Source organism: Dipodomys spectabilis, unplaced genomic scaffold (genome assembly GCF_019054845.1).
Source record: "Dipodomys spectabilis isolate Male_0828 unplaced genomic scaffold, ASM1905484v1 ptg000173l, whole genome shotgun sequence".
NCBI lineage: Eukaryota > Metazoa > Chordata > Mammalia > Rodentia > Heteromyidae > Dipodomys > Dipodomys spectabilis.
The window spans coordinates 6,696,356-6,719,093 of NW_024870850.1; the positions used below are offsets into that span (position 1 = coordinate 6,696,356).

The window sequence follows — 22,738 nt, forward strand, 5'->3', positions numbered from 1 at the left end:
ATCATGGGCCTCCTCCACTGTCATAGAGGAATATAGAGCCCTTTCTGCCCTCTAGCTCAGCATCTGGTGTCTGGCTTCAAGATCAAAACACAAGTTGAAAAACATGTGTACCATCTTCTCCACACCCTCAGGACTGTGATTTAATCCAAGATTGTATAATGAAACTCCAGGGATGGATTCTTTTCTTGTTGAGTTGTACACAAAATTGTGTGAAAGCAAAAAGTTGAAAAGAAAGTAATCACACAACTTAAAGTCCCATAAGAAAGCCATTAGCGATGATGGTAATAGATAACACCAAAGGATGCCAGATGAAGGTCAAAGGGCATAGATTATCATGGCCAGCAAAGGCACCATCAGAGTTATTGGAACACGATCAAAGATGAGGATGGGCAGACTCACAAACCCAGGGCCAAGGGAGCCACAGAAGCTTAGTAAATGACCCATTCCGGTTTCCATACCAACTCCATATACAGAAGCATCCAGAAGAGGTCAATGAAATTATTTACTCCTGAAGGTGTTACCAAAAGTCTCAGTGAATTCAACCAATAGAGTTCAATACTTCAAGGTCAGGGCACACATCCAATTAGACTTCTTCGTCTTCTGAAACTTGAACTTCTTCAGTGCTTAAATGCCTTTGACCAGCAGAATGCATCTATAAATAAACTGTGAGTATCCACTGCTAGACAGGGATGTTCTATGATCTATGACTTTCTGGGAACCTAGCAGGCCTATCCAGTAAGGATCCTGGAAGCTGTGGGTGTATGGATGGGTCTTGTTCTGCTGTGTGTCTCCTTCATGTTCCAGGTACTGGGGGAATTATTGTATCCCACTTGGACAGGCATGTGGTCCCTGCTCTGTCCATGTCTCCCTACCTGTCTCCTTTATTTGTTCCTCATAATAGAAGTGAAACCAAGGTCACAGCAAAGGTTCCTGCTCTCCACAGACTTCACCATGGTGGCTGGTTCTGTGATTTGACTCCATATGTTTATAAGGAAAGACTTGGTAAAAGTAAGTTGGAAAAGTAAAGATGAACATGCTATTTGGTGTTGGTAGGCAGCAAGACCTTGCAAGAGGGCCAGAGCTGGGGCCAAGCCTGATTTCTGAGGTAGAAATCTTTGTTGCTGCCTGTACCCAGGATTACAGGTATGAGCCTCCCGAGCCTGGCTCAGAAGACAAACTTTTACCCTGTTCTCCTCATCTATTACTCTATTTCTGTTAAATCTGCCCAGGAGAACAGCTCCTCTCGACTTCCTCTTCCTACCTGAAACCAGTAGTCACCTGTCAATCACGTGACTGAGTCAGCAAAGGACCCCACATTCTTAGGTCACTTCTTTATCTGCTGAGGTCACTTCCTGAACTACCCTGGTCCCAACTCCCTCTACAAGTGAGAGGTTCTCCAGGCTTTGAGGTCACTTCCACATCTGCTGTGGTCCTGGCTCAACTGAAGTTCCCTTTTCTCTCTTTCTCTTTTCCTCTTTTTCGTTTTCCTCTGTCTTCCCCGTGGGCTTCCATTTCCTGTGTGGGGGCAGTTTGCTTTTTCTGCCTGAACCGTTTGTCATATTTCCTTAAGGCAATCCTTAAAATATCTACTTCATTGTCATTGTTAACTACTCTATTATTCTAAACCTTCTTCTCCCTACATTTCAAAAATTAGAGAAATCTAGGGTATCTGTGTTGGGTGATAATACATGTGTCTGTCTGTCTGTCTGTCTGTCTGTATTGTAAAGGTGGTGGGCAGATGAGTTATCTTTATGTAAGTCAGGGAATGAGTACATTTCTGTTTTTACTATGTTACCCAGTTTTTTCCCTCCCTTCCCTACCCACTGGTTGTATGCTTAATTTTTCCCACAGTGTTCAGTATATACCACTGATGCATTTATCAGGGTGATTTACTGAACACAATGATATCCATTTCCTCCCGTATTTCTGACTCAAATATATAATTGCATGCCCAAGACTCCATTGTGTCTGTGTAACTCAATTTCCTTTTTCCATTCATGGGTTGATTAGAACTGACCCTGGATCAGGAATTCAGCTTCTATGTAGTGTCATGATAAAAACTTGTCATATGTAAACATAGACATAACAAGCGGCCATATTAGTGTGTGTGGGTAGTATGCATGTAATATTATATCTTTTCTCATATTACGTTACCAATGATATTACAACTTCTTTTGGCCATATCCTCACCTGTATGTGTTATTATTAATTTTATTGGTAATCTTCCAAATTGTTTAATACCAATTATTTTATAATGAGCTCTATTTTATGAAACTCAAGACCTAATCAAACCATGTGCTACTTAAACTTTTTGTGGTTAGAAAGAGTGAAGACAATTTTTGCTTCTCAAATCATTTTTTTTATCCAAATGAAACCAACTTGTTTCCTCATGTCCCATTCTCAAGGCTTTTATTTTCTAACTTCCCTCTTCCTTTACATTTCATTATTTCCTTACAGAGTTTGTTTGTTTGTTTGTTTTGTCAGACATGGGGCTTGAAATCAGGGCTTGGGTACTGTCCCTCAGCTCTTCATCTCAAGGAGTGTGCTCTACCACTTCTGCTGCAGCACCACTTTTCCTTTTCTTGTGGTTTATTAGAGAGAAAAGTCTCATGGACTCTCCTGCCTGGGCTGGCTTTGAACCCTGATCCTCAGGTCTCAGCATCCTGAGTAGCTAGGATAACAGGCGGGAATCAACAGCACCTGGTTTTCTTACTGAATTTTTAAAAATTGATTTTTAAATTAAGTCTTTGAAACATTTGATCGCAAAATGACATTTTAAAAAATATAAAGTAATTACCCTTATACAAACTGGTTGTAAATTGATATTTCACATTTGGTTTTAAAGTAGGGAGAACAGGAGAATCACATGTAGACTGACATTGCACTGAGTGCAAACTCTACAAACTTGAGTGATCTTAGACCATAATCTTTTGCTGTTTTCAAATTGCATCACTTTACATATCACTCTTCTAACTTTCATAGGCAGTATTTGAAGGAAAACAACTTTTAGGTAGAAACAGTCATACATCAGCCGTTTAGCATGCAAAGAATTGAGTAATCACTGGGAACGGTTGGCTCCAGCAGTGGCTCAAGCCTGTAATCCCAGCTGCTCAAGAGGCTGAGATCTGAGAATGTAGGTTCAAAGACAGCCTGGACAAGAAACTTCGGAGAATCTTATCTCCCATAGACCACTCAGAGAACCGGAAGTGACCCTGTGGCTTAAGTGGTCAAATGCTTGCCTTGAGCTGAAGAGCTTAGGGACAGCATCTAGGGCCAGAGTTCAAGCCCCACGACAGAAAAAAAAAAAAAAAAGACCTGAGCAAAATAAATTAAAATTTACATTGAAGAAAATATCTAATCAAAGGCAGAATTTTTTTTATTATTTTTGGTGGTCATGGGACCTGAATTCAGGGCCTGGGTGCTGTCCCTCAGCAATTCAGGTCAAGGATGGCCCTCTACCACTTGAGCCACAGCACCACTTCCAGCTTTTTCTGCTTATGTGGTGCTGAGGAATTGAACCCAGGGCCTCATGTGTGCAAGGCAAGCACTCTACCACTCAGCCACCTTCCCAGCCCAATTTTAACGTAGGTGCTATTATTTTCCTTTGTCCCTTATGGGTAATCACAATGGTAAAAATATGTATGTAGAGCAAATTGTATATTATCTATCTGAACCATATCTAAAAGAAAATAGAAAATCTTAACACACATTCCACGATTATTTTACCAAAGGAATATTGGGGAGAAAAAGAAGGCAAATATGAGTTTGGATGGATTAGTATAAGTGAAGAAAATAAGTGAAAAACATTAGAAAACCATAAAACTCAAGCCAATATTCTTACCTTTGTATGTTCTCAAAGCCAGTTAGAGAATTTCTACCTCCTATCCCTTTGGTTGGTGGAAGCTACCAATACGTTGCCAAGAGACTTCAGATTGCAGTATCCAAGTCTGGTTGGTATGTAAGCCGTTCACCACCTATTATACAGGAGTGCAGCTTATGCCTCTGGGAGTTTCCACATCCACCATACAGGCCAACCAACCTAGGGAGCAGGCCTCACCACATGCATCAGGCCCTCCCCTGACCTGACAACCAGCATGTCCGAGCTGCCCAGGCCCTGTGCATGGTTTGGCGCCTCTTGTGGAAGATGAGGATCAAGATCCTGCTCTGGGAGTTGAAGGATTCTCCCACCATACCCTGGGGCATGGGACAGTGATCCTTATCAGGATGGAGACCTGGGCCATCAAGTGAGGGACTGCACCTGGCTCTGGAATACCACAGGACCTTGCCCTTGTCTGGGCGTAGGTTCAGCAGCAACAACAAGTGGAAGATCCTGAGCAGAAGGCCCAGAGGGCATGGGCAGTATCCAGATGCTTTTATGTTTTCCATCAATGGCCCAGCAGAATTACAGACAGTGCTGTGTGTGTTTCTGTGATGCATGCGTCGGTGACATCACTCCATAGACCCACAGTTACAGCATTAAATGACATCAAGATCTCTGGACTAGCAAAATGAGTTTGCTCGTCCTTTGGAGTCCTGACTATATAATGCAGTGGTGGCCTGACAATATTCCCGCTTCAAGCTCCTTAACCCTTCTCATTTCTTAAGGGACTCTTCTGAATCATTCCTGTTCTCATAGAATTTTAAAGAACATTGAGAGATATGGAGTCTGAGCATATCTAATGGTTTTGTCCTCTCTTTGAGGAGCTTTTTCTCTTCTTATAAATGATTCAGTTTCTCCACCCATTAACATTGAGGATTCTTAGAGACTGGGATGACAAGGCGCTGCTTGCCACCTGTACTTTTGGCTTTCAATAAGAAATAATGACCAATAAGCAAACTATTGCTCCAGCTGCTCACTTAGACAGCTCTAGTTTGTTGATGCATTCACATTTCTTCTCTAAAAAAATACATTTAAAGACTCCTCTGGGAAACTGAAACATATTAACATCTTGCTCTAAAATTCTTAATGAAGGAAGAGAGAGAAGGAGAGATTTTCTGAAGAAATGCATGCAGTAATATAGCAAAATAGAAAATATGTAAACAGAAATACACAAATAGGCCAGAGAATAGACTCGAGGTAACATAATGAAAGCATGGAAACATTTCACAGCAGAATGTTCAGATACTAGTAGCCTTATGAATATAGTGATATGCAAGCAGCAATATAGCATAGGTAGGAAGAATAATTGAGACAGGAAAGAGAAAGGAAGAAGCATAGTAGATAATGTACTCATTCGGAAGTATAATAGCATAAATGACACATTACACTGGAGGAAACATAAAATATCCAAATTAGAATGAAAATTTAGGAAGTCTTGTAGGAAATTTAACATGACTCTAATATAACCAGAGGAATGAATAAGAGTAACTATTGTGCAAAGAAATCCTCAAATTAAACTCAGATGTGACTGTCAAATTGGTACAGATTGCTCTCAGAGCTTCTAAACATTGTAGGCAACAGTTATGTTCATCTTAATGTTTGTTTTGTCCGGACTGTGATCTCACCCTGAACCTGGACAGAGAATTTCTCTCGGGTCTTATCAAGATGATGTAGCACTTGGGGGCAAAAATGCAGCCCAGGAGACCTCCACTGGAGGCCAAGATGGAGAAGACCTCCACAGCAACCATGACCTTCCCCTTGGCACTGTGGTAGACAGGCAGGAAGGTGAGCCACACACTGAAGAACACCAGCATGCTGAAGGTCAGGAATTTGGCCTCATTGAAGGTGTCATGCAGGTTTCTGGCCAGAAAAGACACTATGAAGCTGGCCAGGGCTATGGAGCCCAGGAATCCCAGGATACAGTAGAAGGCAGTGATGGAGCCCATGTTGCACATGATGATAACATGGCCATGTTCAGAGTGTGCATCTCTGTCCACAAAGGGAGGAGAGATTCCCGGCCAGAAGCCACAGAGAGTTACCTGGATGAGGGTGCAGATGGGGATGATGAAGTTAGGAGCCCTGGACACCAGCCACTGCTCATGCTTCTCCCTGGAGCCGTAAGCGTGAAGGCCAGAACCACAGTGATTGTCTTGGCCAAGACCGTAGAGACAGCCATGGTGAAGACCACTGCAAATGTGGTATGCTGGAGGATGCAGGAGGCTGTGTGGGGACGGCCAAGGAAGAGCAAAGAGCAGAGGAAACAGCAGGTTAGGGAGATGAGCAGGATGTAACTGAGGGCCCGGTTATTGGCCTTGACAATGGGGGTGTCTTGGTGCTTGATAAACACCCCAAGAACAGCAGCTGTGAGTGCAGAGCAGCAGAGAGCTGTGCAGGCCAGAGTCTTGCCCAAGGGGTCTTCATAAGCCAGGAAATTCTGTTTTCAAGAGGCAGGTGTTTCTCTCGGTGTTGGCCAACTGATGATCTGGACACCTCACACACTGCTCCATGTCTGGTGAGGAGTGAGAATCGCTGTAAATCTGGGTTCCATATTTCTTTTTCCTCTCATCCCCCTTCATTCAAATAGCAAATTTCCCGATTCACCAGGTGACCTGTATTGAGTTCAATACCAAGTAGAGTAACTCTCTATATTAAAATACTTTCAGGTGAATTCTCTTTCTCACATTTTGTTCTTTCCTTCCTCCATTTCTCTTGTTTCTGTTTATCTCCTTCCTTCCTCTGTTCCTTCCTTCCTTCTTGCCTTATATCCTTTTTCTCTCTCTCTCTTGCCTTTCCTCCCTCCCTCCTTCCTTCCTTTCTTCCTTCCTTCTTTCTTTGCTTCTGTTTTTTCTTCCTTCTTTCCTTCCTGTCTTTCCTCCAGTGCTTGAACTCTGGCCCTGGGAATTGTTTTCAGAGTTTTCATGCCAAAACTACCACTCTACCACTTGAATTACAGTTTTTTTTTTTTTTTGGTGCTTAATTGTGGAAAAACATTTTACTTAGTTTCCTGCCCATCATTGCATCTAAGCCCCATCCTAAAATCTCAACTGCCTGAGCCGCTTGGATTAAGGGGTAATATATAATTACCTAGCCTTATGTGCTGCATTCTTGACAGGTCATATCACTATGGCTCTCTGCTATTCATTCAAGAAATAATGGAGAATATAGAATTACCCTAATCATTTCAGTTTTACTAAGAGGGTCTAATCAAAACCTCAATCTAATTCTTATACCAAGCACAAATTTCCTGATTATTTATCTATGTCAAGAACAATTTTCCTCCACTGATATGATAGGGTCTGGAAAAGATCAGCTGGATGAGGGAGAAGAGAAATGAAATAGACATGGTAAACTACATCTAAATCTTTTATATTTAAAGAATTGCTAGTCAATCTAGTGCCAGTGTCAGACAGAGAGTTATCATAACTAAGTCCCTTATATTATTAGTGTTTGCTAAATAGAAAATCAAATTTAGTTAGAAAAGAGCAGCAATGGGCACTCAGAAATGAAAGGCTGTGTTAGATCCAGAATTCCATGATGATTTGCACATCATTTCAAAGATCAACAACTGGTCCTTGATATTTTCTATTTTTTTGTTTCTTTTTACAGTATTTTACTTTTATTTTCTCCTTTTCTCCTTTTTTATTTTACTAAATATGTATTTTTATTGGAAGATACTGTCCAGAGGGGTTACATTTACATGAGCAAGTTAATGAGTACATTTCTTATGGAGCATTATTACCCGCTCCTTTTCTTTTTATATGTTTTTCATTGAAAAAAATACTGAACAGAGGAGTTACTGTAAAGTAACGAGTAAGGTAATGAGTACATATCCTATCAACATTGTTTCCTCCTCCTTTGTTTTTTTCCTACCATCCCTTCTTTCCCCACCTCCCCAAGTACTCCCTAACCCCAACCCTCCACCCTAAGTCAAAGTTGTAAAGTTCGTTTTCAACATAGTGTCTTGTACATCTCATTGTTACAGTGGGTCAACCTATATCCCTATTTAAGCAGTTTGTTTTTTCCTTCCCCTCCCCAAACGAGAAAAATGTGTATGCAAAATGCAGGGGACCAGAATCCAATACTGTGAAAACATGGGTTATACTGTCGGGGAGGAACAAACCACAGAAATAAAAATATCATATAGTACATTATAAATACATTAATAAAAGAAAGAAAGAAATCACTTGTGTCCCTATCTTGGGGTTCATTTCACTTAACATCTTATATGGTCATATGTACATAGCTTTTTCCTTTTCTGCTTTTCCTAGACATGTACTCGTTCTTCCAAATAAGGGAAACCATTAGTGTATATTTTCTTTAAATACAAAAAATGTGACTGAGGAGAAGGGTATAGGGGTATTCTCAACATGAATCCTGTAATAGATGAGAACATACAATCATATATATAATGGAGGGGCAGTGGCTTGTTTCTTCTAAGGAGAAGTATGGTTAACAGTAGTCATGGAATTCTGCGTGAAGGGGAATATGTGTTCCTGGCATGCTACTGTAGATCACTCTACTGGCTTGCATGGACTGAAGGTTAGAAAGGAGGGATGAAGAATTTCTCTATAACTCACAGACTCACCTATCCCCTTAGAAATCTCATTCTCTGAGCAAGGAGTACAGTCAAAGCAACAGGTAGCATTTCCCTCCAGAGAGGTCTTCCTGAATCCAGGACCACAGCTCTCAGTGCAGACAGACTGAGGAGTCTGAGAACATTCAGATGAAGGTTAGGGACTCTTCATCCTTTTATATGACATCCCAGACATTCTGGAAAAGATTTTCAAAACACATAATCTTTATATACATACAGCCAATGAATTGATTGAGCCTTCTTACAGTTTTATCTAACTGGACCAGGAGAACCTGTGGGTCCTTAAAACCCAGACCCTCAAGCCATCAGGAAGTCATGGAGCCTTTAAGAGGTGGATGTTAATTCTAGAAAATTAGGAAATGGGAGTTCAATCCTGCATCCCATTCTTGAATTCAGGTGATGATGTGTTTTCTCTCTTATTCATCTGTGAACAGATGAATAAGAGCAAAAGAGGAAAATCACTCAGGGAAACCTCAAACCCACACTCTAAAGTGTAGCTAATTTCTCAGAAGGTGCTGCTTTACCCAGGGCCATTCACATCTCTCTTGGTTTCCCAGTTACAATGAGGTGGCTGAACTTCGCTGGCAGATGCTTCTTTCATTACATCCTGTCTCAGTACAGACTTAAAAGCAATAATATACCCAACCGTGGTCTGAAATCTCCAGGAAGAACAAAGCAAGCCCTTTTGCCTTCTCATTTGATTCCCTCAGATATTTGGTCACAGTGCTGGAATGATGATTCACAGGTGTAATTCACCTTTTATGATATTCAATATGCAAACATAATGGTAATAAAATGTTCCTCTATTCCCTCCATTAATCTGTTAGTAAGAAACTTCCAGAAAGAGGAAGTTGTGAAATGTTTACCACTGAGACATAGTTTTGATAAACAAGGTTAAATGCAGGATAACCTTATGGCATATTTATATCTAGATCATGATATTATAGCTAGAAATGACCAACTGTGGTGTAGAAATAAGGATGTCGTGACATTATCTACAAACATTGCGCACATAACCTGACTTAAGGAATTACAACAACTTCATAATAAACATACATTTTTTTTAAAGGAGAGAGCCAAAAAATGCATAAATAACCCACCTTGGTTATTCCTATGGGCCACTCTATCAGATTTTCAAACAAAATCAGTTGTTGATCATGTGATCTAGATGGAGAAAACTTGCCAACTTTCACCCTTCGTCCCAGACCTTCTGGAAAATTCCAAAAGCTCATAATGTCATACTCTGCCTCTGATTTCCTTTCCTCATTCAAAACCACTTGGTCTCCAACAGGATTGGTAAATTGGATCTTCTTCAAAAAGTGATGCAGCTAAAAGGGACACATTACAGTAGGGTGAAGTGCTTCCCAGAGTTCTCACAAAATCTGAGCACAATGGATGCACACATATTAGCCTTCATACTCACCACATGATTAACACACACCACAGGAATCCAACCAAATGAATCAACTGCAGGCCCACAGTGGACTAAAGTGTTACAAAGTTCTAAAACCTGGGTATCCAGGATGGGATGCAGAAACTCAATTTCAAGGGAATCAAACTCCAACCACATCCAACCAAATAATGAATTATCATATGACAGACCTCAACTGCTTCAGTAAAGTGCATTACAATCCCTTAATTTATGATTGATATCAGTGAACCAGTCTAAAAATAGGTAAATAATAAACTAAGTTGAATCATAGAATATTTATGACAACTATGAAAGATTAACTTAAGCAAGACTTAGTTCATTTTGTGTGTGTGTGTGTGTGTGTGTGTGTGTGTGTGTGTGTGTGTATCCTGTCCTGTGGCTCCATCTCAGGGCCTACGCATTCAATTTGAGGTGTTTTTTTTTTTCAAAGAAATCATTCTATCCCTTGAGCTACAGCTCCGCCTCTGGCTTTTTGGGGGTTAACTGTAGTCAGGAGTGAGCCATAGGTGTGAGTTACTTGTGTCCAGACAATCTTAGGTTTTCAAGAACTAGTCACCCTTGATCTGTTATTTTAAAATGTTACAAGGACAATTTGGATATATGCTATCGAAAAGGGGACAGCTTTTTTCCACACATAGTGAGGATGGGGATAGAAGACACAGCACTATCTTATCACAGATGCAGCATTATTCAAGAATATTGTCTTCACAGCTCTACAGTCATTTCATAGAGAGCACACAGGTCCAGTGTCTCTTGTATTTTCCAAAATGGAGCCAGGCGACCTAGTTCCATCTGCTATGAAATCTTCTATAGAAAGTCTGCATGCCTACAGAAAGTCACCCAAAAGCAAAGCCATTACCTGTGAAGAGAGAAATGGGTTTGGTTGGGCATTGTGCACTGGTGGCTCTTCCATGAGATAAAGAATCATCTGGTGAAGGGCATGGGCCACAGCATACACAGCGTTGTAGATGTTGTAACTCTCATCTGACATGGTCATATCAAAAATGTGCCTCAGCAACCAATCCAGTGTGGCATTGTACGAACAGTGCCCCAAGTCTCTGTAGTCAGACTTAATCAGTAGGCAATAAACAGATTGAATCCATGACCTGGGAAGGGAATTATCTCCTGAGTTCTTTGACAATGTTTCTGTTAGAATAAAATTGGTGAACCCAGCAGTATTTCTATGATGATGAGAGAAAATGAGTGGTGCATGGAAGGAGTCGATCAGAAAATATCTTTTACCAATGGTCACGTCATCATAGGGTAAGTTCATGACCCAGACTTTCCCTGTAATTAAAAAGTCCCTTAATTTAAGCATAAAGCTTAATAGAAATTTACTGTCCCCATAAATGATAATCACATTGGTTGATGATTCCAGTAGCTGGCGATGCATCCATAGATCATTTGTGAAATCTGAAAAAGCATTGTAAGTGATCATGTTCTCAAAGGCCAAACAGACTCCATTCTTGTCCATCTCTTCTCTCAATTCTGAGAGGAACCACACACCATAGTCCTCTTCGGTGATGAACAGTCCCACCCACGTCCATCTGAAATGAAGCATCAAGGAGACTATGGCCAGGGCTAGAGCTGAGTCCTTGGCAGCCATCTGATAGACAGTACCGAACTTTCCATGGTCACTCAAAATTGGATCAAAAGATCCATAGGTGAACTACAGGGAAACAATGAACACAACACCAGGAAGAGGATGGTCATAGGCAAATCTCAGTCCTGATGTGAACCAAACAAAAACTGGCAGAGGTGGGTGCAAAAGTTTGTTTATCCCATTTGCAAAGTCATCTCCCATGTTCCAAGCTCATTGTAGACCTGTAAGGATAAGGCTCAGAGCTTTGGATCATCCTTTGGACTCTTACAACGTCTCCCTTTATTTATTCATTTTTGCAGCAAAGAAAATGTGTATGTCCCACCCTCTTCTGGAGTCTTTTCTCTGTGAGATCATGCATTTGGAAGGGTTTGTGATAACTCCTCTTCTTCAGCCTGTCGAGGACAGAGTCAAAATGGACATGGCTTCACATCTGCCCACCCCTCCCAGCCTCACCTGTGGAAGTTTGTAGAGGTCCAGCAGTGTCCCGATTGGGACAGATGTGCTTGAGGTTCCTGTGAGTACTGCTAAAGCTTTGCTGTCTCTTCTGCAGGTGTAATTAGGGTTGTTTTTATTCTTCCCAGACAGCCAAATGAGTGGATCTTCTAATAGATCAGTATCTTTGTAACGTGCACTATAGATCTCAAACCCCATAGTCATGTTGGGTAGCAGATGAGCATTCTTGTTGATCTCCTCCACTGCAAGCACCAGGTTGAAAAGCAATTGGTATTTCTTTATGTTGATTCTGAAAAGAGGCCAGATATATTTGGGTAGGTATATGAGTATTACAAATGATTAACTGCAAACCTTCTGACTTTGTTGAATCTAATGCCTATCTAATCAAATACACACAGTAGTATGTGTAGATCCTATCTTCCAACAGGATGGCATTTGAATTTAGAGTCTTAGATAAGTTCTCAGTATTAGGAGAGCTCCTGAACAGGACTTGATCAGAGTACAGGAGATTACTATTCTTTTGAGATTACAAAAGGTGTGTGTGTGGGGGGGGGGGGGATGAGCAAGCTGGCTTTTCCACTCTGCCATATAAGGATATATGTAAAACACTGTTGTTTGCTGGGACATAGGAGCATGCCCAGCTCACATCCCAAATCTTTGAGTACCTTGAATTACCTGTGCATATGAAGAACACTTAAGAAATAGAATTCAAATTGTGAGCATATTGTCCACTTGAGTTTAGCCAATACAAGCAGAAAGACAGGGCCTGCTGTGTTAGGAATTAAATACGAAAGCAGGCTGCCTTGTATGTGCTCCCTTGCTAGACTGTTGCCGATGGTGCACATTTCTGCAAAGAAGTACATCTTGCCTTGTAAAGAAATTAAAGAAAACAAAGAAATTCAATTTATGTTATGTGGTAGAGGAACAATAAGCTGACTCAGAGAATGTCATTATTCAAGGGGATTCCCCAGAAACAAAGCAAGATGGCAGCTGAGGAAGCTAGAACATGAAGATTGCTTCACCCAACAAAGAACAGATGAGAGTCACGAGTTTAGACCAGACGATGCTTGTCTAGTAGGACAAAACAACAGAAAAGAATATATGAGAAATGGTGGAAGACACTGTCCCCATATTCCTCCCCATCATCAGTGTTAATACCTCAGTATGGACAGAAACCCCCTGACATTGAAGGGAGGGAGAGAGTTCAAGTTAAATCTCAGCATCATCCCCATATACTGAGACCAGTGCTGGGGAAGTGCTTATATGCTCTACTCTTGGGTCCAGACCTTTAGATTGTGCCTCTGGAACTGGTTTATGACAGAGAAGAAAGACATTGCCATAACTTCCCTCCTCCAATCTTGTGAACAACAGAAGGTAGGGAAAAACCTCGTAGTGAGCAGGGCATAAGAGTGGGTCAGGGTTTTTTCTTAGAACCCTGTGTCAAGCATGTCATGGTTGGACCAATAATCCAGAATAAACTAGAGGCACTGTTTGAACCCCAATCCTCAGATCTCAGCCTCCTAAGTATCTAGGATTTCAGGCATTAGCCACTAGTGCCCAGCTTGTGGCCCCCATTACAAAGCATTCAATGCTTCTCTGGCACAGCGCGATTCTCCATCCCACTAGTTGGTAGGACAGGGAAGGAAGATGGTGACATTGTCCTAGAGCTTAGTGTGGCCCAAGTGATAGCACTAGAACTGTGCCATGACCCCACAGCCAGGCCAGCCTCTGGCAGAGCTCTGTAATCACCTCAGTACCTGGCAAAGTCATCTACCACCAGACAATCTGAGTTCTATTCTAGCTATCACTAATTGGGTAGGGTTGTGGCCATCTTGGCCCATGAACCCATCTCTACCACACACAAACTGGGTGTGAAAGACCCCCGACTTCGGGTATCTCCCAAATCAGGACCTCCCTGCCCCAAGCACCAGTCAGACGACACCAGATGCAAAGGCAAGAGGATTTTATTTGGGCATGCCCAGGCTCCCAGGTGCACGTGACCTCGAGATCCGCAAGGTTCGGGTCAGTGGCTGGGAGCCCTGAGCAGTCTCGGGGCTGGTCCTTTTATAGGACCCCTCAGTCCATTACAGTAGAGTCCGCGCTTTTTCAGCCAGTAAATTTAAAGTATTACAACCAGGTCTGCACGCAGGCAGCCAATCCTTTTAAAAATAAATCTTACACCTTGACCAATTATTGTTTAGGTGGGGTTTAACAGGGTGTACCTGCCAAGTTGCATACCTCCGGCCCTTGGTATGAGGAAATGACCTCTATCCGAGTCAGCACCTGGGGTTTGTTTCTGCCAGCTGCAGGGTCGGCTAGCAGGATGTGAGCTTATCGATTAACTTGGGTGGTTACTACTTAATTACTAAAGGGAGAGTATGGGGTAATTTTCTTAGCAAAGCATGTTACAGAAGCCAGAAATTGCTTGGTTAGTCATCTGTTCTTTTTCAAAAGGGACTCAGGGACTGGTAGGTTGGGGAGGGGGTCTTTCAGGTGAATCTTAGTGCTCACCCAGTACTGCTCTGGTCTTGATTGCAATGGACTGAGGATGTGAGGCAGAGTAGACTAGGGAAAATGAGGCCTGGTTAATTCATGCCAGGAATTCAAAAACTCAAGCTTAAAGCTTGTCCATCTATTTCTCTTAATATTAAGGGAATGAAATCATTTAGAGGAAAATGTATTAGCATAGATTGAGAGAAAATGAGGTATGGTAAGCTCACAGCAAATAGAGAGCTATTAATTCATCTACATCCCTTAAGATTAAGTGACTAAAATCATTGAGCAGAAAATGAAGCCAGATAAATTGCGGAAAATGAGTCCTGGTGAAGGCAATTCAGAAACATGATTTAGAAAAACAGAGGCACAATCTTTGCTTCAAAGAGAGACAACAAGATGTATTTCTTCCTGAGAATACATTTCTTATCATAGGAATTAACAGTTGTCTGGCAGCATGTATGCCTTCCCCAAAAAATGCTCCCCCAAAACATAAGCACCGTCCTACTCAAGATATAGACAACAGCATGCCTTCCTCACTGCAAGGGTACTCATTTGTTTTATGGAAGGATGCCTTCTTATCTGAAAAGAATGTCCAAAATGTACAGAAACTCAGAAAGTGTAACACCAAGAGTGATTAGAGCAAAGATGAGACACGTATGTTTGAATAACTTTGAAGTCAGTCCTCCCACCTTTACTGTATGAATACCCCTGGCAGCCCAAGAGCTGTGTATCTCTCCTCTGTTAGAGTGTGTCTTTGAATTTCTGTTTCCTGTTTGTTTACTTGATTGCTCGTTTGCTTCATTACTCAGTAAAACTCTGCCACATTTTCTTACCACTGTGACTTGCCTAGAATTTCTTATTTTGAGATAAAATTCAAGAAGCCTAAGTGAAGAGTGCCTACTTTTAGAGGGAAATTTCATTAATCTTCACCTGTTTTGGTGACCCTGCTGGTTGGTATTCCAGGTGTAATAGAGTTCTGGTGGCCACACCTATGACTAAGGCCGGTTCCAGAACAAAGATCTTGACACTGCTACACAGAAACATCTCACAAGGCCATTTCCTGTGCATGAGCATTATGGGCCCCCGCATGACCCAAGAGGAGGCATGCTGGGACCCTCGACTCACTGGGGTTCTCCTTGAGGTTTTTAGAACCACAGAGTATTTGTCACCCAACTTGCCTTTGGTTTTCTCTGCTACTGAAGAGGTTTATCACTTCACCAGCTCACTTCCCTCAAGGCCTTTGCTCCCTCTAGTGGTAACATTGTGGAAGTCACTATAGACTCAGGAACTCTAAAGCCTGCCTGGAATTTCTTGAAAGACAGGCCCAAAGCCAGACCAGGCAGACTGGTCTAATTCTGAGACATTTCAAAGGCCAGATGGTATCATGGGTCCAATATGAATCAAGAATGTTCCAGAATGATGAGTTCTCCTAGCATTCAATATAATCAGTTTGGGGAAATTCTCATAGAGACAATCTCAATTCTCATGTTTGTTTTTAATATGCTATTTTACAACATAACTGTGAAGCTTGACAGCTAGAAGGTCAGTAATACTAAATATTAATTGGGAACTGGTGGCTCAGGCCTTTAATTATGGCTTCTGAGGAGGCTGAGATCAGAGAATTATGTTTTGTAGTCACATTGGGCAGGAATGTCTGTGAGACTCTTATGTACAATTAAACACACAGAAACTGGTAACAGGGCTGTTGGTCAAGTAGTAGACTGCCAGCCATGAGAAAAAAAATGCTAAGGGACAGCCATCTGGACTTGAGTTCACGACTGTGTACATGAGCTAGTGTGAACATTCTCTCTCTCTCTCTCTCTCTCTCTCTCTCTCTCTCACACACACACACACACACACACACACACACACACACACAGAGCTCAATTAGAGAATGGACAGAGCAGAAGACAACTCTGACATCTCCTGTCTCCCATGGAGGTACATTTTTAATCCTGGGTTTACACATGAGCCCCATCTGGCTCACTCACTTCCACACACAGTCAGTTGGCTTCAATATCCCTCACAAATCTCTCATGGAATAAAGTATTCCTCTCCTGAATAAAGCCCATACAGGGTGTTTCCACACAAGTTGTCTGAGAAGATTCATCTGTGACTTCCTAGTTTACAGAGAGTTCTGTAGATCTGAAAGTAGTGAGCTCAACTGGGTCAAATGCATGAATCAAAGAGTGCATAAAACACATGAAAAAGCCAGGTGCCGGTGGCTCATGCTTGTAATTCTAGTTACTAAGGAGACTGTGATGAGGATGGCAGTTCAAAGGCAGCCAGGGCAGAAAGATGGGTGAGACTCTTAACTCCAATAAACTAGAAAATTGGAAGTGGTACTGTTTCTGAAGTGGTAGAACCCTAGCCTTGAGCTGAAGAGCTCAGGGAGAGTGCTTAGTCTTACAGTTCAAGCCCCACAAACAACCAATAACAACATGGAAAAAAACATTCAAATATAGTTTAGGAGTTTATGAGCAGGGAGAAAATAGATAAGCCTGGCTAGATGTCAGAGAACAAGGAACAGAAGCAGAGCTTCTGGGAATGACATAGTGGATAGGCTGAGACAAAGACAATAGGGAAGAGGTTCATTTACGTTAGCTATGGGAAAAATCAAACATGTCTTGGATATCTTATTCCTGATCTGACCAGCATCTCCCCATTCCCAGAGCTTTGCTGACATGAAATAACCCCAGAAGCAGAAACTGCATGTCTGTCCTAAGAAATGTTGCTCTGAAGGAGGTCCAAACATTGGTCCTATTTTTAAAAGTATACGGACAGAATTGATTGAAGATTCCCTGGCCTTTAATCTATGGATGGGGACATTGTGCTTTAGTGTACTAGTATGGACTCTTGGTCACTCAAATGACCCTGAACCAGGACAGTTCAGGCTGGAGGAGTCACAATGATGGTGGCATGGTCGGGACAGTTCTGGGAAATGGGAGTGGAATGGAAGACAGACAGAGACCTCTCTACTCCTTGGAAGGAAGAAAATATTCTTCAGGAAAATCGGAAATAAAGTAGAGCTGTTGTGGTGAGGACAATGTAGAAGATAGAGAGAACATTAGTGGATGCATCCAATTTTCCCCCAAACAGTCTGATAACCAAACAGAAAATGCAAATTTTAAGACAACCCAAGAAATCACTTACTGATCGCTCTGTTGCTGCACAGCAGGATCATTCATGTTGGGAACAAATTCCCAAGAATAAAAGGGGAAAATCCCGGCAATGACCACATCTCCCCTGCAGCGTGCCACAGATTTCTCTGAGCAAATGTGTCGGTCATCTTCAGAATTACTGACCATGAGCAGTTGCTGGAGGAGAAGCAGTGTCAGAGTCACAGGGAGCATTGCTGCTGCTTTGGCCTGGAGCTGTGATTCTGGATGCAGACAGAGCCAGCAGCATCAGATGGGTGTCTAAATGGATCTTCAGTTTCTGTGGCTTATTGTTATCTGGATGGCCACTGGGATGCACCACTAGCCTCCTCCCCTGTCCTAGAGGAACACAGAGACCTTTCTTCCCTCCAGCTATACATCTGGGGTCCGGCTTCAAGGTCAAAATAAAAATTGGAAAACATGTGTAGCATCTTCTCCACACCCTCAGGACTGTGATTTCATTCAAGACTAGATAATGAAGCTCCAGAGATGGATTCCTTTCTTGTTGAGTTGTTCACAAAATTGTGTGAAAGAAATAAGTTGAAAAGAAAATAAATGTACAACTAAAGTCCCATAGGAAAGCAACTAGGGATGATGGAAATGGATGACACCAGAAGATGCCAGGTGGAGGTCAAAAGGTCATAGATTACCATGCCCAGCAAAGGCCCAATCAGAGTTATTAGAAAACAAAGATGAGGATGGGCAGACTCACAAACCCAGGGCCAAGGGAGCCACAGAAGTTTGGTGAAATGACCCATTCAGGTTTCCATACCAACTCCACATGCAGAAGCATGCAAAAGAGGTCAATGCAATTATTTACTGCTGCAGGAGTTACCAACAGTCAGTTAATTCAACCAATACAGTTCAATACTTCAAGGTCATGGCACACATCCAATTGGACTTTGTGCTCTAAACCTTGAACTTCTTCAATGCTTGCATGTCTTTGCCCAGCAGAATGCATCTATAAATACATTGTGGCTATCCACTGCTAGACAGAGATTTTCTATGATCTATGACTTTCTGGGAACCTAGCAGGCCTATCCACTAAAGATCCTGGAAGCTGTGGGTGTATGGATGGGTCTTGTTCTGCTGTGCGTCTCTTTCATGTCTCGAGTACTGGGGGAATTATTCCCACTTGAACAGGCATGTGGTCCCTGCTCTGTCTATGTCTCCCTACCTGTCTCCTCTATTTGTTCCTCATAATCGAAGTGAAACCAAGGACACAGTGGAGGTTTCTGCTCTCCACATACTTCACCATGGTGGCTGGTTCTGTGATCTGGCTCCATATATTTATCAGGAAGGACTTGGCAAAGTAAGTTGGAAAAGTGAGGAGGTAAATGCTACTTGGTGTTGGTAGCCAGCAAGACCTAACAAGAGTGTTAGTGCTGGGGCCAAGCCAGATTTGGGTTCTGAGTTTCTATACCCAGGCTTATAGATATGAGCCTCCATGCCTAGCTCAGAAGACAAACTTTTATCCTGTTTTCCTCATCTGTTACTCTATTTCTGTTAAAGATGCCCAGGAGAGCAGGCCCTCCTCATTTCCTCTTTTCCTGCCTGAAACCAGTAGTCACCTGTCAATCACCTGACTGTGAGTCAGCAAAGGACCCCACACTCTGAGGTCACTTCCTCACCTGCTGAGATCATTTCCTGAACCACCCTGGTCACAACTCCTCTCACAGTGTGAGGTTCCCAGGCTCTGAGGTCACTTCTGCATTTGCTGTTGTCCATGCTCAGCATGGCCCCTTCTCTCTTTTTCTCTTTTCCTCTTTTTCCTTTTCCTCTGTCTTCTCCATGAGCTTCCATTTCCTATGTGTGGGCAGTTTGCTTTTTCTGCCTGAACTATGTGTCAGGTTTCCTTTCTGTCGAACCTTACAATTTCTACTTCATTGTCATTGATATCTACTCTATTCCTCTAAGCCTTTTTCCTACATTTCCAAACTCAGAGAAATATAGGGTATCTGTGTTGGGTGATAATACATCAATCTATCTGTCTCTCTGTCTGTCTGTCTGTCTGTATTGTAAAGGTGATGCACAGAGTAGTTACCATTATGTAAGTCAGGTAATGAGAACATTTCTGGTTTATAATACCCAAATTTTCCCTCCCTTCCCCATCCACAGGTTGTACACTTCATTTCCAGTATATACCACTGCTGCATTTGTCAGGGTGTTTTACTGAACACGATGATCTCCACTTCTTCCTGTATTCCTGACCCAAATATATAATTGCATTCTTAAGACTCCATTGTGTCTGTGTGTCTCAATTTACTTTTTCCATTCATGTGTTGATTGGAACTGAGCTGGTTCTTCAACTCAGCTTCTAAGTAGTGTCATGATAAATATGTGCCATATGTCAACATAGACATAACAAACACCCAAACTAGTCTTTGTATGTGTAATGTGCATGTAATATTATATATTTTGTAATACCATGTTACCAATAGTGTTATAACATTTCTTTGGCCACATCCCCACAAGTGTCTATGATTATTAATTTTCTTGACCATCAACCAAATTATTTAATACCAATTATTTTATAATAAGCTCTATTTTATGAAACTCAACCTACTCATACCATCTGTTAATATTTGAAGGAAAACAACTTTTAGGTAGAAACAGTCACACATCGGCCTTTTAGGGTGTAAAAAATTGAGCAATATCCAGAAGCTGGTGGCTCATGCCTGTAATCCTAGCTACTCAGGAGGCTCAGATCTGAGGATTGAGGTTCAAAGCCAGCCTGCGCAAGAAACTACTGAGAATCTTATTTCTAATAAACCATTCAGAAAACCGGAAGTGGTGCTGTGGCTCAAGTGGTAGAGTACTTGCCTTGAGCTGTAGAGCTGTGGGACAGCACTTAGGCTCAGAGTTCAAACCCAGGACTGACACACAAAAACGTATTGAGCAATTTAATTACATTTTACATTGAATCAAATACCTAATCAATGCCAGAAATATTTAAACATAGGTGCGATTTTTTCTTTGTCCCTTAAAGGAAACCACAGTGGGAAAAATATGTACATAGAGCAATTTGCACATTATCTATCTGAACCATATCTATAAGAATATAGAAAATCGGAACACACACTCCACGATTGTTTTACCAAAGGAATCCTGGGAAACAAAAAGAAGGCAAATATGAGTGGATGGGTTAGTATTGGAAAGAAGTGGCAAAATAGGAGAAGAAAAATAAGACAACTGTAAAACTCAAGCCAATATTGTTACCTTTGGATGTTCTCAAAGCCAGTTAGAGAATTTCTACCTCCTATCCCTTTGGCTGGTGGAAGCTACCAGTACATTGCCAGATCCTCCTGGGAACGTACAAAGAGACATCCAGATTACAATACCCAGTCTGGTTGGTCCAAGAGCCTATTCACCAACCTGTTAGAGTAGGAGTGCTGCTTATGCCTCTGGGAACTTCCATATCCACCCCTACCAGACCAACCAACCTAGGGCTCAGACCTCACTCCAAGCAACAGGCCATCCCCAGACATGACAACCAGTGTGTCCAAGCTTCCCAGCTCCTGTGCATGGTTTGGCCGCTCTCCGGGAAGATAGGGCTCAGGGTCCTGCTCTGGAAGGGGAAGGATACTCCCAGCATCCCCTGGGACATGGGACAGTGAACATCATCAGGAAGTAAACCTGGGCCTTTACCATGGGGGACTGCACATGGCTCTGGAATGCCACAGGGCCTTGCCCTTGTCTGGGCAGGGGTTCAGCAGCACTAACACGGGTCAGATCCTGAGCAGCAGGCCAATGGGGCACGGGCACGATCCATAGCCTATTCTTGCTATTCCAGGCCCTCTCCAGGTTGAGGTGTCTCACCTGCCATACCTGGGCTTCTCTTTTCTTTTCTTCTCCTGCTCATCCAGATTGGGTTGGTTTTCATTTAATGATTGTGTGGCTTTAATATATTGGGTGTTTCTCTCTGTCTCTCTCTCTCTCTGTCTGTCTCTGTGTCTGTCTCTGTCCCTGTCTCTGTCTCTGTCTGTCTCTCTCTGTCTCTCTCTCTCTCTGTCTCTCTCTGTCTCTCTGTCTCTCTCTTTCTCTTTCTCTCTCTCTCTCCCACCTTTTTCCCCCCTGGTATCTGCTGAGCATTTGGCATCATTGGTACTGCCCACAGTTGCATCCACAGACCATCAAGAGAAAAGACATTATTTGCTCTGTGTGTGTGGGGGGGGAGGGTGTGGGTGTTTTATTTACATACAAGACTGACTGATTTCATTGTTGGGCGGTGGGAAGAAAAGGGAATTAAAAAATCAATTTATGTTTTCAATATGGAAAATCACCTGAGGGCACACGAATGTGTGTTTTTTGTGTGTGTGTGTGTGTGTGTGTGTGTGTGTGTGTGTGTTTGTGTGTGTACCAGTCCTGGAAGACAGGGCCCCAACTCCCCATTTTGGCTTTCTTATTAACAAGTGGCATTTTACCATTTGAGAAATACCTCCAGTCCCATATTTTTCACTTGTAAGTTAGAGTCTCATATACTTTTCTCTCCAGGCTAGTTTTGAACTGTGATCCTCAAATCCCAGTCTTCTAAGGGAGCCACTGCTGTCTGACTTGAAAAAGAAATATTACTTGTATAATATTGAAATACATAATTAATTTAATAATAGATTTACACAAGAATGTGAAACTTTAATACACATTACTCAAGGTTTTAGTATTTCAAAACAGTAACACTTTCTTCTTTATTGTGATTAAGTAATTAAATAAATTTCACAGTATTTTGGTATAGTGATACTTAGCTAAAGTCACTAACACATTTTAACCTTCACAACACATCTTGTCATTGTCTTGATCTACAAAGCTTATGAACTATACAGACTGTAAAATAAAACTGTTTCTTCCAAATCGGGTGATATGTACATTTGCTCAATATCAGCTGTTTCCTCTTTCTCTCTCATTCCTTCCCTCCCATCATCACCCTTGAGTTGCTTAGTTCACTTTCATCAATGACCAGTGCCACTGATGGGCTCCTCTGCTGTACTTTTTCACTCATTTTCCTACAGTTCTTTGCCCTCCTCCTAGCTTCCCTCAGATGTGCACACTTATACACCTTATATAGGGTCCATAACATAGAGTCATCTAGAAACTGTATCTCACATTAATAAGAGGTACTTTGTTT

The 22,738-nt window shown here is 42.0% G+C and overlaps 1 non-coding gene and 1 pseudogene across 1 annotated transcript; both read right to left on the reverse strand.

The window, feature by feature from the left end:
• Nucleotide 1: 1 nt before the first annotated feature.
• On the reverse strand, nucleotides 2-19,353 carry LOC122119980 (annotated as a pseudogene).
• A 2,334-nt stretch (nucleotides 19,354-21,687) lies between these two features.
• Nucleotides 21,688-21,773, reverse strand: LOC122120009. Its single transcript, XR_006149631.1, has one exon. It is a non-coding gene; the product is annotated as a small nucleolar RNA SNORD35 (small nucleolar RNA).
• Nucleotides 21,774-22,738: the final 965 nt, after the last annotated feature.